General features: G+C 45.8%; 1 pseudogene across 1 annotated transcript in view; it reads right to left on the bottom strand.

Moving 5' to 3' along the window:
• The window catches only part of LOC311181544 (general transcription and DNA repair factor IIH helicase/translocase subunit XPB-like), a 38,995-nt pseudogene that overhangs the window by 13,487 nt on the left and 9,868 nt on the right, over positions 1 to 15,640 (bottom strand). The window contains exons 2-9 of the transcript in view: positions 12,856 to 13,092; positions 10,444 to 10,493; positions 9,909 to 10,044; positions 9,547 to 9,709; positions 8,099 to 8,303; positions 6,623 to 6,937; positions 5,890 to 6,074; positions 1,410 to 1,614 (exon numbers count right to left, since the gene is read on the bottom strand). The product of the transcript in view is annotated as a general transcription and DNA repair factor IIH helicase/translocase subunit XPB-like (transcript). The remainder of the gene's footprint in view (positions 1 to 1,409; positions 1,615 to 5,889; positions 6,075 to 6,622; positions 6,938 to 8,098; positions 8,304 to 9,546; positions 9,710 to 9,908; positions 10,045 to 10,443; positions 10,494 to 12,855; positions 13,093 to 15,640) is intronic.

The raw sequence follows: 15,640 nt of genomic DNA, 5'->3' as shown, positions 1-15,640 counted from the left end.
AGTGTATTTCAGTCAGTCTGCCTGTTCTGTTCCCCCTCTGTCTCTGGTGGATCCTCTCACCCTCCGCATCTCTGGCCTGTTCCCTAGCTCTTGTATGCATAAATAAATAAATCTTTAAAAAAAAAAAAGGTCCTTACCATCTGCTAACTCACAGTACCTACAGCCCTGCATTATCAGGAGTAAACACAGGCTTCTTACTTGCCTTCCTAGTCCTTGACCAATACAGTCTAACCCCAACTTAACCTGAAGCATTCACTCAGCCTAAAACTTCAAACACCCTCTCATATCCACCTTGGTTCCTGTAGGGTAAGGTAAAAATTATCAGGCTTTTCTGTCCTCCCACTATTAGGATAGATGACCGAACCCTGCTGTCCTGACTGCATGCCTGATGGCTGCACCTGGAGTAGAGTGTGGGCATATGTAGACGGGATTCACCTGGGCTAAAACTGGGCTTTTAGGGGCGGCGTCATGGGACACCAGCAGAAGCCAAGAATGAACAGAAGCCGAGAGAAGAAGAGAAGCAGAGAGAACACCAGTATAAAGGCAGGACTGGACACAGGGCAGGTTTTCTGATCCCATGCAGACCAGGTAAAGGAGGAGTCAGAGTCCTCAGTTGTTTTTTGCAGGTCTTTTATTGGGGTTCACCAGGCATATGGCAGGCAGGGGTGCTGGGGGGCTGGGAGGCTGGCAGTCCTCCCAGGCCCCAGCAAACCCTCACTCTATCTGGGCTCTCTGGCGTTCTCTGCTTCTGTTTCAGGCTTCTTCTCTTTCGGCTTCTGCTGCTGGTGCTGGCCTCCCCGTGATGCCACCCTTAAAAAGCACAGTCTTAGCTCAGGTGTACCCACTTCAGGTGCCCGCCATCAGGCATGCATTCAGGATCACAGGGTTCCCTCATCTATCCTGATGGCGGGAGGGCAGAAAAGCCTGACATTCCTTACCCTACAACCAGAGAGCCCAGATAGAGTGAGGATTTGCTGGGGGCTGGGAGAGCCAGCCTCCCGGCCCCCCAGCACTCCTGCCTGCCATGTGCCTGGTAAATTCCAATAAGAGCCTGTACTGAGGGTTCCAGGACTCCTCCTTTACCCAGCCTGCTGGGTCATAGAAAACCTGCCCTGTGTCCATTCCTGCCTCTACAGCTCCCCACCAGAACAGCACAACTCCAGCCCCTGGTCCCCAGGACTGGATTGACCAGGCTCCCTTTTCTGTATGTGCTAATCTCTGAATCCAACCACCTATGCCTGTCTTGCCTGGTTCCTGCGAGTGAGGACACTCACTCGCCTTTAGATTTTAGGAAATCAGGCCTTTAGATCCTAAGAAGGTCCAGAGAGGTTTGATAAAGAGGCACCCTCTGCACTCACGTGGGATCAATAAATCAGCTGGAAAACATGTGCAACTTGTCAATTACTTACTTGTTCAGCCGAATGGCTTATTCCTTCAGGGCAAACCCACATTATCAGCTAAGACAACAATCTTGTCATTCCTTCTTTCATGAAACTTGATCAGGAACTGGCAAGCTCTAAATTTGTTGGGGTTCATGGTGTACAGCAAGATTCGCTTCTTAGTTTTGATTGCTACCTACTCCCGGTAAAACTCAGGAGACATAGGACACCAGACATGTGATCAATAAAAGTCAGGAGTCAGCCTGCAAGTTTAAACATGACACTATTAGAAACTTCTGAAGACTATTATTTAACAGAATTAGCCTTAAAAAAATCCAAACAAATGCATGTGAACTATATCTCAATAAAACTGTAGACACAAACACCACAACCCTAATGTTGAACTCAGACACTGTAGGGTCAGGAACGGACACAGTGCAGGTTTTCTGATCCCATGCAGACCGGGTAAAGGAGGAGTCAGAGTCCTCAGTGGTTTTGCAGGTTTTTATTGGGGTTCAGCGGGTACGTGGCAGGCAGGGGTACTGGGGGGCCGGGAGGCTGGCAGTTCTCCCAGCCCCCAGCAAATCCGCACTCTCTCTGGGCTCTGGCATACTCTGCTTCTGCTTCTTGGCTTCTGCTGCTCCTGGTGTTCCCGTGACGCCGCCCTTAAAAGCACAGTCTCAGCCCAGGTGAATCTCATCTACCTATGCCCACACCCTACTCCAGGTGCCCGCCATCAGGCATGCATTCAGGACCTCAAGGATCCATCATCTATCCTGATGGCGGGAGGGCAGAAAAGCCTGACATTTTCTTTACCCTACAGACACTCTTACATATTATTCACTTAATAAAGATTTAATTCACTAATGTTCAGGGAATTATTTTCACATAAGTTCCAAGTGAAGAATATCACATTCTCAACCAGTCATGCAAGCAATCCCATGTGTGTAGATCACATCTGCACACCTAAGTACATACACAGCACTGCTGCAGAGAACTTCTGTGCACATGCACGTGCACACACTGCCCAACTGCCTGTTGAGTCAGTCTTGCAATGCCATCTTAGTTGTGATGAACTCACATAATACCCAGGTGTTGGTTTTTAAATTCCATTCTCAATTAAAAGAGCTCTGTGGAGAAATGGCTAATTCCAGGGCCAGAAAAAGTACCAGGTGAGCCAGAAATATATTGCTGTGCCAGAAAGCAAGGAAGTACTCAAGAAATGATGGGGAAATGCCCAATGAACAGAGAAGCCAGCTTGAGGTGATCCCACTGGTCACATCTGAGACTATCTGAGCATACATAAAAGAGTGACAGTAACACTCCATAGGACTTTCTCTGTGCCAGGGTTGCTGAGAAGTTGAAGAATTTTTGGGTAAATATATAAAAGTGCCATGAGTTATAAAAGTCTCATTGCTGTGGACAAACAAAAAGGATCCAGAAAGGACTAAAACAGGCCATAAAAATCTACCCTGACAGGCTCTGGGTTTTGATTGTGACCAGTGCAATTTCTGTGTGATCATCTGTAGGGTGAGGAAAAGTGTCAGGCTTTTCTGCCCTCCCGCCATTGGGATAGATGATGGATCCTTGCAGTCCTGAATGCATGCCTGATGGCGGGCACCTGGAATGGGATGTGGGCATGGGTGGATAATTCACCTGGGTTAATACTGTGCTTTCAAGGGCAGTGTCACGGGGACGCCAGTAGAAGCCGAGAAGCAGTAGAAGCCAAAAGAGAAGCCGAGAGAGAAGCAAAGAAGCAGAAGTAGAGATCAACAGAGAGCCCAGATAGAGTAAAGATTTGCTGGGGGCTGGGAGGACTGCCAGCCTCCCGCCCCCCCAGCACACTTGCCTGCTGTGTACCAGGTAAATCCCAATAAAATACCTGCAAAAACCACTGAGGACTCTGACTTCTCTTTAACCGGTCTGCATGGGATCCTAGAAAACCTGCTCAGTGGTCATTCCTGCTCCTTACATCATCCCAGACCATTTCTTCAATGTGGAATTAGCTTAAGTTATTAGTGACACCTAATACCATAATGTAAGTTAAGGAAAAAGTCAGGCTTTTCTGCCCTCCCACCATCAGGATAGATGATGGATCCTTGCAGTCCTGAATGTATGCCTGATGGTGGGCACCAGGAATAGGGTGCGGGCACAGGTAAATGGGATTCACCTGGGCTAAGACTGGGCTTATAAGGTGGCGTCATGGGGAGGCCAGCAGAAGCTGAGAAACCAAGAATGAATGGAAGCTGAGAGAGAAGCAGAGAACGCCTGAGAGCCCAGATGGAGTGAAGACTTGCTGGCACGCCTCCAAGCCCCCCAGCACACCTGCCTGCCATGTGCCTGATAAATGTAAATAAAAGACCTGCAAAAGCCACAGAGGACTCTGACTCCTCCTTTACCCGATCTGCTGGATCAGAAAACCTGCTCCGTGGCCATTCCTGACCCTACACATAACCTATGCTGAGCTGAAATCCACAGGTTTTGCTGTTGTTATATTTTCTAGTTTCCTGTATATCATATGACTATAGTTTTTAATTCTTCATAACAAAAGCAATTTTTTCACAATATTTAAAATCTTGTATCTCATAGATCCAAAACATAAATGGCCCAAATATAGGAAAAATACTTAACATTAGTAAACAAAAAGATACCAATTAAGACAAAAGGAATACAATATGACACTTACCAATTTTTCTGAAACACTATTCCCTTAATAATATATATGCATGCTGGCAGATTCTCTGTCCTGTTCATGACACACTACTATGGGGTCACAGTTCACAGTGAACAACAGGACTTTACAAAAACTCTGACACAAAAAAACAGATACAAAAATATTTGTAGCAACATTATCATGATAGTAAAAGCAAAACAAGATCTAAGTTCAGGGACAGAATTAGTGACTGCCAACGGCTGGGAGTCAGAAATTTGATTCATTGTAAATGAACATAAGGAAAAGGGGTGGGAATGCTCTAAAACTTGATTGCAGGGCAGCTGCACGACTGTTTCTATTAACTGAAAGCAGAAAATTCACTTACAACAGGGGAATATTATGAAATTTAAACTAAATGTTGATAAAAGTGTTAACAGAACAACACTGCAACCCAAATGTCTACCATTAGAAATGGTGTTTTTAACTGTTGTATAATATTCCATTGTAATTTAAACTGGTGTATTTGTACAATGGGACAATGCAGAGCAAATCAAAGGAATAGACTGCAGCTACATGCATCAGTAAAAAAACAATATACTATGCAAAAAATAAAAATATTGCACAAAAGACAGAAGTCATACAAGAACGTATAAAATCTGATTCTATTTACATATATGTAAAGATTCTAAAAAAACAGCTAACGTGAAACAATGTTAGGTCAGGAAATACACAAAGGAGGCAAAATAGCAAAAAGGCAATAGAATGACAAACTAAGTTCTAAGACAGTGGTTGGAGGGGTGGGAGGGAAGGTGTTCTAGATGGAAAAGGAGCCTCAATGATTCTGACAGGCTGTTTCATAAGATGCACGCTGTTTACAAAGCCGGAACTGAAGGCTAAGGAATTTTTTTCAACAAAGAAAGTTTATATTTCACCAACAGGCTCCTTTCCATCCATTCAAAACAGAGGCCAACCTACTTCAGCCTCTAGAAATGGTTTTATTTTTATTTTTTATTTTTTTAAATTTTTTTTTTCTTTTATAGAGGCATGTTTTATTTATTTGTTTGTTTGTTCGTTTGTTTCGTTTATACATGCACTGGGTACAGTCAGAAGCGCGGGAGGGTGAGAGAATTCACCAGAGCCAGAGCAGGGAGCAGAGCAGGCAGAAGGACCGAAGTACACTGCTGAGGGGAGCAGCGGGTGGCAGGAGAGGTCTGCGCACCATGTGGGACCCTCCTCTGGTGGCCGGGGAGCAGCCGGGAATCGAACCGGCGCTGCAGAGGCTGCGGGCAGCTTCGCAACCCAGCGCTCAACCACTGCGCCACCGGGGAGGCCCTAGAAATGGTTTTAATTGTTCCTTCTGAGAAGACTTACCTTTGAACATATATTTTTAACATATACCTGTACAGGCAATCATTACAGAACAAAATTGGGAAAATGTATTCTTAGAAGTAACCTATTCTTGACACCCGCAAGTAATCACTGAGGGGCATCAAAACCAACAGGCTTTGACACTAGAGATAGCTTGGATGGTCACCCACACAAGACCAACCAAGAACCTCACAGCAGAGAGGGTGGGCGAGAATACTCTGAGGCACTCACTCCAGGAGAAGAGGATGAGGAGACAAATGCACTTTGCAGTTGGGCCAGCCTGGATTAGCATACTGACTTGCACTCACTGACTGGTGCCCCTGGACAAGCAACTCTGGCTCACAAGTCTGTGAGGTGGGGAGGCCCCTGGGAATTGCTTGAAGGGGCAGCAGTCTGCTCTGGCCCTGAGCAGTGTACCTGTCCCAGAGGAAGTGACCTGGTCCATTTCCCCTTAACCCTTAGAGACTGTGCTTGGAAGGGGACAGTTACCTCAGCACAAAGGACTTTGGCGACGTAGCAGTTGTTTTGTAGTTCCATCCAGTTGGCCTCATAGAGCTTGGGCCCAATCAGAAAATTTAAATCCACAATTTTGTCATCTTCCCGGACGAGGGTTGCAGTCAAACCCAGCTTGCAGTGGGCCTGAACAATGGTGAGCACTTGCCGGAACATCTTGGCTGGGCAAATAATCACACTATTACATTTTAAATGCTCGAGTAACACATATAGTCTTGGAACTTCACTCTCGCTTCACAGCACATGGACTAAGCCCCAAGTTTCTGGCCCACAGAAACCTGGCTCTAGATAAGGCTGACTAGATTACAATGCTTAACTACTGCTTTAGACCCATACAGAAGGATGAAAAGAACAAGAGGTAGAAATGATTTGTATTTCAAAGACTTTTCAGTGCTCCTAGCCCAGTTTTCACAGGGTCATCAAAAAATGGACTGAGGGTTAGTTTGACCTGTAATAAGAAGCAAGCTGGAGAAAGGAATTAAATATCATTTCCTAAATGACTATCAGTCAGTGGCTAAGGAGGCTGTGAATATGGACACCCTTCTACTAGTCACCCTCACCCCACAGGTACTAATGATCTAAAAGGTCCACCCAACATGCCTTTCTAGCAAGATGGATAGACCACACAGTAATTCCTCCCTCAGCACAACAGCTGGAAGACAATCCTGTGTGTACAATGAGTGAGCAGCTCAGCTCTCAGTCTGTTTACCTGGGATGGTGTGAACTTCATCTAGAATCATGAGGCCACATTCCTGAGTTTTGAGCCACTCCATGACTCGTTCAGCCTTCCAGGACCTTCTGGTGGTATGGCCCAACATGGAATAGGTGCTAAAGGGAATGGAGCAGCCAATGGTCTTGTCCTTGGTATCAGAGGTAAAGCAGCAGATCTGGCTGTCATCTATGGTAGACCACATCTTGAACTGGGCTTTCCACTGCTCCACAGACACTGCTGAGTTGCCCCGTATCAGACAGCGTTTTCTGACTTTGCATGTTGCCGTCACGCCAACCAGGGACTTCTCAGTGCCTACAAGAAACTAAAAGGAGATATTATCCAAGGCCAGGTTGAAATAAAGGACAAGGATTAACAGAAATGACTCATTAGCACATGAGTCTAGGCAGATTAATTTTACTAATTCTCCCAAATGACATTTGAGGCACTCGTTGCTCTGAGGCTCTTTTACTTATAAAAAGGAGACATGCCCACTTCACATGCCAGCCTCTCCTATCCATGCTGAGACTGCAAAACAAACCAGAGACCAGAGACACTCCTTTCAGCACTATTTTAAAGATGGGAAAACCAAAGCCCACACGTAATTTGCCAAAGACCAGAGGAAAGTGGAGTTGCTGGGGCAGAGGACTGGTGGCACAGCCTGCAGAGAGGGGCTCGGTACAAGATGCCTGTTATTATCACACCCACAAAGCAGCCTGAGAACCTGGGCACACATGCGCGTGTACCACTGGCAAAGACAGAAGTGAAACTCCCAGAGCATCTCTTTACTACCATCTGCTATCTGAAGATCAAAATTAAAAATCAAGCCATTCCTTTCAAGAGCAATTCTTCCTCAACAAGAGATGTGCCTCAACGTAATAACAAGAACCCAAGGTTACAGGCCATTCCCCTGGAGACTGCCTCCTGAAGTATGGAGCAGGGTCTCGGTGAGTCTTCTGTGACCTCTGGTCTGTCCTAGACCAAAACCTGACATGATATAGAGACAAATCTATCAGACATGCATCAATGGGGCATTCTTGGGACATGCTCTCTATAATAAGCCTTCCAGAAACAAGCTGTTTCTGCACTGGGGAACCTCCCAAAATACCTAACTCACAAGACTGCAAAGAACAAGAACCTAACCTTAGCATATAAAACAGACCCCTCCCTACATCACTGCCTAACTTCCCATCCTATTTTTCTTCATTGCCCAATGTTATTGATTTGTTTACTGTCTCTACCTACCCCACCAAAACATGCCCATGATGTTGCTCAGTTCACAGTAGATCCCCAGTGCCTACGCCAGGGCCCTGCCAACAGCAAGCACACAAATATTTGTCAAATTATGAATCAGGAGTCATCTGACTGGCAGTCCCTCAGCAAGGTGTGAGTTAGAGAAGGGTGCACAGGACAAGTGGCAAGCAGCTGGCAGACCCAGACAGAAGAGCCTGGCTATCTCCATCAAGCGGTACTTACCACAAGGAAGAACAATGACTCCAGAGCGTGCACGCCCATTCCCAAACATCTTTCACAAGCTCTTCTCCTGATAAGGTCTAAGCACAGCTGTGGGTTTCAGGTCACTGTTGATATTAGGGTTAACAGAATCATTCCAGAAGTCATATTCTGCCAACAGAGGGTACTCCAGGTGGATGCAACATTTCTGGAGTTCCTCAATCATTTCCTGAGAAATGAGCATGAGGATTTCAGAATCTCATTACCTCCATAATGTGCTAAAAAAAAAACAGTATATATTCTAAGGGGCATTGCCGCGGACCAGCCCAGCGGCGGGAGATTGAGACAATCTCAGGGTTTGAGCGAGAATGAGCAAAGGGTGGTCGAAGGAATTAGGGCGAGGGACAAGAATGACACACAGACACACTCAAGGGAGAGTGAAAATCTGAGTGCAATTTATTAGGATCAGCCATCTCCATTTATACATTTTCACAGTGATTACTTCATTATGTTTTTCACAGTATGTGGTTAATCATTTATCAGATTGTTCGTAAATGCAGTGAAACATGAACAACATAACATCTTGTTTATTATTTACCAAGAAATCAGGAACAAATCAAGAACATTTCATATATTACCCCCCTCAGTGGAGGTCTGTTCTAGGTCTTGCGATTCACTGTTATGATTATATATACCTATCATAATCTTACTTTTATAGCTCCCATTTCTACTTATTATTCCTATAATTCTACTTGGTTACACGTTTACTGAAAACAATAGAACCAGTTTCCTTGGCCATGATTGCATTCCTTTATTGTGAAACTACTGCCTAGTAATGATTAGCAACATGACTTGGTTGTGCCTCAACATCTTCCAGGCCTGTTTTCCTAGTTATTTTCCATAAGTGAAAGGTGGGAACCATTAAAATCCCCTTGGGGACTGCGTCTGTCTTAGGTTGTCAGAAACTCCTTTCTGATCTTACCCGTCATTGACTGTCCAGTCCAGCACACAGGGGAAGAGGGACTTATGTACCATAACAGCACAGCCACTCTGTTTTAATGAGAAATTGTGGCAATAGTCACATTGCTCTCAGGAGCCACCACAGGGCATGATGCCCCCCCCCAAAAATATAGCCATTTATCTAGATGTTTGCAATTTCAGATCTTGCTTGTTAACAGCTAGGTTAACGGTTAGAAAAGTAACCCAAGAGGCGGAGACAAAATTAAATTCAGTCAGCCACCAAAAATGCCCTTCAGGTCCCATTTCCTCTGTTTTCCCAGGGACTTGTGAATCTGGGGAATAGGACACTCAGGTTAACTCCATTAAGAGAACTGATGTTCCCACTTCCCCACCCCCCAACCAGAAAAAGAAGGATTCCATCTTTTCACACTGTTGATAGTTAACTGATGAAAGGCTGGAATAGTTTTGATACCAACTCAGAGAAGAAACCAGGAGGGGGTACATTCACTAACCTGCTTGACTTCAAAAGATACTCTGTGTCTCTTCCTCTTTTTCCTCATCCTTGTCCATTTGCTCATAAATGTCAAAAAGGTGGGTGGGGATGTCAGATTTACCCTGTGTGTCTGCTACCTGGGAAGTGGAGGGGCCACCACTGCCTTCAGCAGTCTTAGCAATCTATAAGAGAAAGGCAGGGTCTGGACCTGCAGGCAACATATTACCCTACTATTACCAAGCAGTCTCCAAAGTGCAAGGGGGAATTTAGTGTTGTAAGATAGGTGCAGGGCCACTAGGTTGCAAATGCTGGACTAACAGTACCTGAGAGAACTGAAAGTCTAAATTATCCTACCCCCAGAATGACCAGGAGCCCACATACAGCAGACCTGCTCGTGAAAGTCTCTGTGATAAGCTCAGTTGCCTTCCCTTCAGAGTTCCTCAGGCAGCACTCCCGGATCACAGGATCCTGGAGAAGGTGCTAGATGACATCAGGATGGGAGCTTTCAGCGAAGTACCTACAAGCAGGGGAGGAAGGAGGTGCATACAGAGCAGTACATCATTTCCAAAAGGTTCCATCACTCATTCAGTTAGAGGTCTGGAAATTGTGGCTGCATGCCTATCCTCATTCTCTCTTCATAACCCTTTGCAAAACCTGAGTGTTGAGCTACTGGCCATGACATAACACATGAGGATTATGGGCAAAGTCCCACTTTTAAGTCACATAAGCAGGCCACTGAACCCCAGCTCCACCACCAGCAGAACACTGGCCAGTGAAGGAATTTCCAGTTTTAGTTATCTCCCTTCACTTCTTCTTTCATCCCCTCAGGAGGTGTTATTGCAGAGCATAATCCTTGCTAACCTGGTGTGCAGAGGAGGCAAAGTACCTTGGATGGACCTGTCACAGAATCCCTTACCTGTTATGCTTCAAGACCAGCTTGACTTTTCCATAGCTGACAGTACACAACTGCAAGAAGTGACAACAAAAAGGCAAAATCAGCAATACACAGCTCACTCAGGACACATCTGTTAGCAGGGACACTGACTACTTACCCACCCAGCTAGGTGTTCATTTTACTTTAGGAAAACCCAGTGTGCAATCCTAAAAGGGTTAGATCTGCCTAAATTGAGTTGTCGCTATTAGCTTCTATCCTTTGAGGGCAAAACCTACCTCCTGCCGGGTTAATTCTGATGTATTACCACTTAATTTCTAAAATGTTGCTTTAAAAACTTTGTAATTTTTTCTCTCTCTTTCTCTGCCATTCCCACAGGCCCCTTCCTGATCCAGAGGTTCATCCTGCCACATCAGCATTACTAAAGATCCCAGCACAAAGATGGCAGAGTTTTCAGTAATTGTTTGCTGCATATTAAAATGCACAGCTTCCTAGCATCCTCACCAATGTTCCTTACTCCCCTTTGATATAAGCTTCTTGACCTGAATGTTGGGCATATGACGTAACGTGAGGATTGTTGACAAAGCCCCACTTTTAAGTCACAAAAGCAAGGCTCTGAGCTCAGAAGTACAGTTTAAATCCTGTCAGGTTCCCAAGAATCTTGGGAGTAGAAGGCAACACAGGTTGTATGCTGGCCACAAAAATGTGCTACTCAACTCTTGGTTGTTGTCTACTCCCAGTGCTGCCCTTCAGATCCATCACTGTACTATGCAAAACTGCCTTCATCCCTGCAGGCAGCTCCTGGACAAGAAGGAGCTGCAGGTATGATGCAGGTTCATTCCAGTGAGGGCCAGGTTTTTCTCTATAGGCCACCTTCCAGATCACAAGAAAACTCTCCCCAGAGCTCTTACCAGCTCCTCTGAGACCGGATGCATTACTGTATTAGATCCCTGTGACACTCATCTTCTGCCACTCCAAATTTGGGGGTTTGAATCTAACTCCCTTTCCATCACCTAAGGCCAATGAAAGCAACTGCCATCTCTTTGGGATGGCATCCACCTACCTCAGAACAACCACAAGCATATCCAACTGCTCTTCATATGGAACCCCATCCACTTCAACACTTGAAGTTCTTTTTGATTGTTCCTAATGCAAATTGTTGACTAATGGTCTCAGTTAAGTATACTTAGTCTACATTAATCTGCTGAAGCAGCCATAAAACACATCAGAAACTGGGTGGTTTTTTTTTTTTTTTAATTATTTTTAATAGAGGCATGTTTTATTTGTTTGTTTGTTTGTTTGTTTGTTTTGTTTATACATGCACTGGGTACAGTCAGAAGCGCGGGAGGGTGAGAGAATTCACCAGAGCTAGAGTTGGGAGCAGAGCAGGCAGAAGGACCGAAGTACACTGCTGAGGGGAGCAGCGGGCAGCAGGAGAGGTCTGCGCGCCATGTGGGACCCTCCTCCGGTGGCTGGGGAGCAGCCGGGGATCGAACTGGCACCGCAGAGGCCGCAGGCAGCTTCGCAACCCAGCGCTCAACCGCTGCGCCACCAGGGAGGCCCAGAAACTGGGTGGTTTACTAGAAACATTTCTAGAAGTCCATAAAGGTAGTTTTTTTTTGTTTTTTTGTTTTTAAAGATTTATTTATTTATTTATTTATACAAGCACTGGGTACAGTCAGAAGCACGGGAGGGTGAGAGGATTCACCAGAGCCAGAGTGGGGAACAGAACAGGCAGACTGATGAAATAATGCACTGCTGAGGGGAGCAGTGGGCGCAACAGGAGAGGTCAGCGCGCCATGTGGGACCCTCACCGGTGGCCAGAGATCGAACCGGCGCTGCAGAGGCTGCGGGCAGCTTCACAGCCCAGTGCTCAACCACTGCACCACCAGGGGGTGTCCCATAAAGGTAGTTTTATAAGCTACCTTCTTGTTGTATCATCACAGGACCTCTTCCTTGTGCATGTGCTAAGAAAGAGTGCATGCATGCACTTTCTGGTATGTCTTCTTATAAGAAAACCAATCCCACATGATCAGGGTCCCACTCTCAACTGCCCTAATAACTTCCTTATGCCAAATACAATCACAAAAGGGGCAAGAGCTACAACACCTGGATTTTTAAAGGAACACAATTCAGTTCACAGCACCATTCACTTTGGGCTACATTCCCAAATAACCCTGACCAGAGAAGGCCTGAATTAGGAACCCCCACTGTGTTAGCAACCACTGGTTAACAGAAGGTGACAGAGGTATGTGCTCAGCAAGAACACAATGCTGGAATACAGAGGAGCTGCAGTTGGAGTAATCAGTTATGCTCCCTATACTAGATCTAAATGGCACTTTTAGGACTGCCACAGGTTAACAACACATAACACCTGTTCCCCTCTATTACCACATTAACAAGGAGGGTAAAAGACCTGGGTTTAATCCCTCTTACCTTAATAAACTGCATAATTCCATCAGGGACTCCTGTCTTGCTGAGTTTCCTGAGGTACTCAGTGATGCCACTAGTTTGCAGCCCAACGCTCACAGCTGCCTACAGGGAGTAGGCATTTAGTTTGTATTCATGCACATGGGTTGGTCAGCACACTGGCTCAGCAATAGCCACGAGGAAGTCTTGAGCATATTTATAAACTGGATAGAAGGCTTCTAAGAAAATGTGGCCATCAAGAGCCTGCAAAAACATCAAGTAGACACAACAGACAAGGAAACTACTGAGCTGCACAAATGATTGGGTTGTGTGCCATATCATTATTAAGAAAGGCAAACTGGGCCTCTCTGGTGGTCTAGGGTTTAAGTCTCAGTGCTATCAACACTATAGCCTGAGTTCAATGCCCCGCCAGGGAGCTATCCCACATAAAGCACAGCAGACCTCTCCTGTTTGGCATGCTGCTCCCCCTTGGCAGTGTATGTCAGCAATCTGCCTTCTTGCTCCCCACTCTTGTCTTTGGTGAACCCTCTCACCCCACACCTCTGGCCTATATCCCACATCTTCTATGAAAAAATTAAAACAAAAAAAGGACAAGTTGTCGCAAAAGTGATCTTTAAGCTACCAATACCAGGTGCAGACGGCTATAGAAATTAGGTCAGTCCACAAAGGAATGAGCTCCCCAAAAGAACACTATACAAAATCTGTGTGCCCTGGCAAATTACTGTTCTTTTCCTAAGACTGCCCACCTGTGTCTACATGGATGTCTCTTTTAACAAATTTGTTCCGTTCAAAAACCGCAGCAGCAACAGCAGCTCTCTGCCCACCTGTGCCTATGCAAGGCTTGTTTGTCCTTTTTTCTAATAAACATGTATTTTGCTTGAGTCTCTGCAAATGTCTTTTCCTTAGTAAACTCACTATGTGCCACTGAAAGGGAATCTGTGGAAAATTATCAAGGAGGTAATTCAAGGACCCCACTCTCTGTACCCCAATATCACATCTGAACATCAATTTTCTTATCTCAAGCTCATTGCCTTCACTACTCCTCCTGTTTAATTTTGAAGCCCAACCTCAGTATAGACAGATTTGACACTGGTGCAGTTTCAGGCAATTACGGAACCAGCATGGGATTGAAAATGAACGACATCAAAAAACTGGGATCGTAAAAAGACCAATCCAATGGAGTTCCCGAGGGTGCTAATCAATATGGACCAATCAGGTTGGAAAGTTGTGAACCCTGATGGGGTGTATAAGTCAGTCTCCAGCCAGCTTCAACAGTCATTCAGATTCATCTGGCCTCTCTCTTGGAAAGACCTTCCTAGAGCTATAATACTGGCCCCTGTCCCTAGCAGCATTCCTTTGAAGATATGACCTCCTACTCTGCCTCCAACATAGCCTGCTGAATGACACCATTAGCCATGTGTTTGGTGACTCTAAAGAACTGTTTACTATTGGCTTATGCCCAGCCTCTCTAAGAGCTGAAACATTGGTCCCTGTCTCTGAAATGTCTGGCACCACCCATTTGGTACTGTTGCCTCTGGCACTGACCAGTCCAGCATCCAGTGCTGCCCAGCCTGGCTTTGGATTCCTGCTACTGACTGCTGTGGTACCACCTATTGTAGACCACTGTAGACCTTCTCAGAGACCTTTACAGAACTTTGATCTTTAAGACTTTTGTGTCTGATCTCTGCTTCAAATTGCTGTCTGACTATTGCCGCTGCCTCTAACTCTTTCTCCAAATATTTTTTGAAGATTTATTTTATGCAGGGACCTCCCCAGTGGCGCAGCCGTTGAGCGCTGGGTTGCAAAGCTGCCCGCAGCCTCTGCAGCGCTGGTTCGATCCCCGGCTGCTCCCCAGCCACTGGAGGAGGGTCCCACATGGCGTGGAGACCTCTCCAGCCACCCGCTGCTCCCCTCAGCAGTGTACTTCAGTCATTCTGCCTGCTCTGCTCCCTGCTCTGGCTCTGGTGAATTCTCTTACCCTCCCGTGCTTCTGACTGTACCCATTGCTTGTATAAATAAATAAATAGAAAAAAAAAGAAATAGTAAAAAAAAAAAGATTTATTTATGCATATAAGAACTGGGGTACAGGCCAGAGGTGTGGGGGGTGACAGGATTCACCAGAGACAGAGTGGGGAGCAGAACAGGCATATCAACTGAAATACACTGCTGAGGGGTGCAGCGGGCGAGTCAGGAGAGTTCTGCTGTGCCATGTGGGTAGCTCCCTGGCCAGGGATCAAACTCGTGCTGCAGTGGCTGTGGATAGTTTCATAGGTTACATCTTAACCCCTTGTGCCACCAGGGAGGCCCTCCTTTTTCCAAATTTCTTTTTTTTTCCCTTTGTAAGTATACCCTGTTGTTGTACCCTAAGCATGAGTCATAGCCTGCAATTGCCATTGTAAGCACACAGGTGAGGACCCACCAACCATGACATAATACCTCCCCAGCTTTGCAGTTTCACAGAGACTAAGGTCCAAACTGAAGCTGTATGCGGCAAGCTGGAAGTTTCTCCACAGATAGCCCCCCTCACCTGTGGTTCAACTGTCAGAAGACCAGCAGCTCAACTGCAAAAGCCCAAGTAGCCTTAACTACCTTAACTCAGCTCCACCCCGGTTTCCCATCAGCCCCCACATAGGGAGTGTGGTCCAGAATGCTCTACCTTCCTTCAAGTCAAGAAATTGCTAACTCCACCCACTAGCTCAGAGTTTGCTACTCACTGTTCCTGTTACATGGAGAGGTGTGATTCTCCAAATGGGGTTCCCTGTGCATCCACATCATATGGAAACTGGTTAAA

Source organism: Talpa europaea, assembly GCF_964194135.1.
Source record: "Talpa europaea genome assembly, chromosome: 12".
Classification (NCBI taxonomy): domain Eukaryota; kingdom Metazoa; phylum Chordata; class Mammalia; order Eulipotyphla; family Talpidae; genus Talpa; species Talpa europaea.
This window is presented reverse-complemented; position numbering and strand designations above follow the sequence as displayed.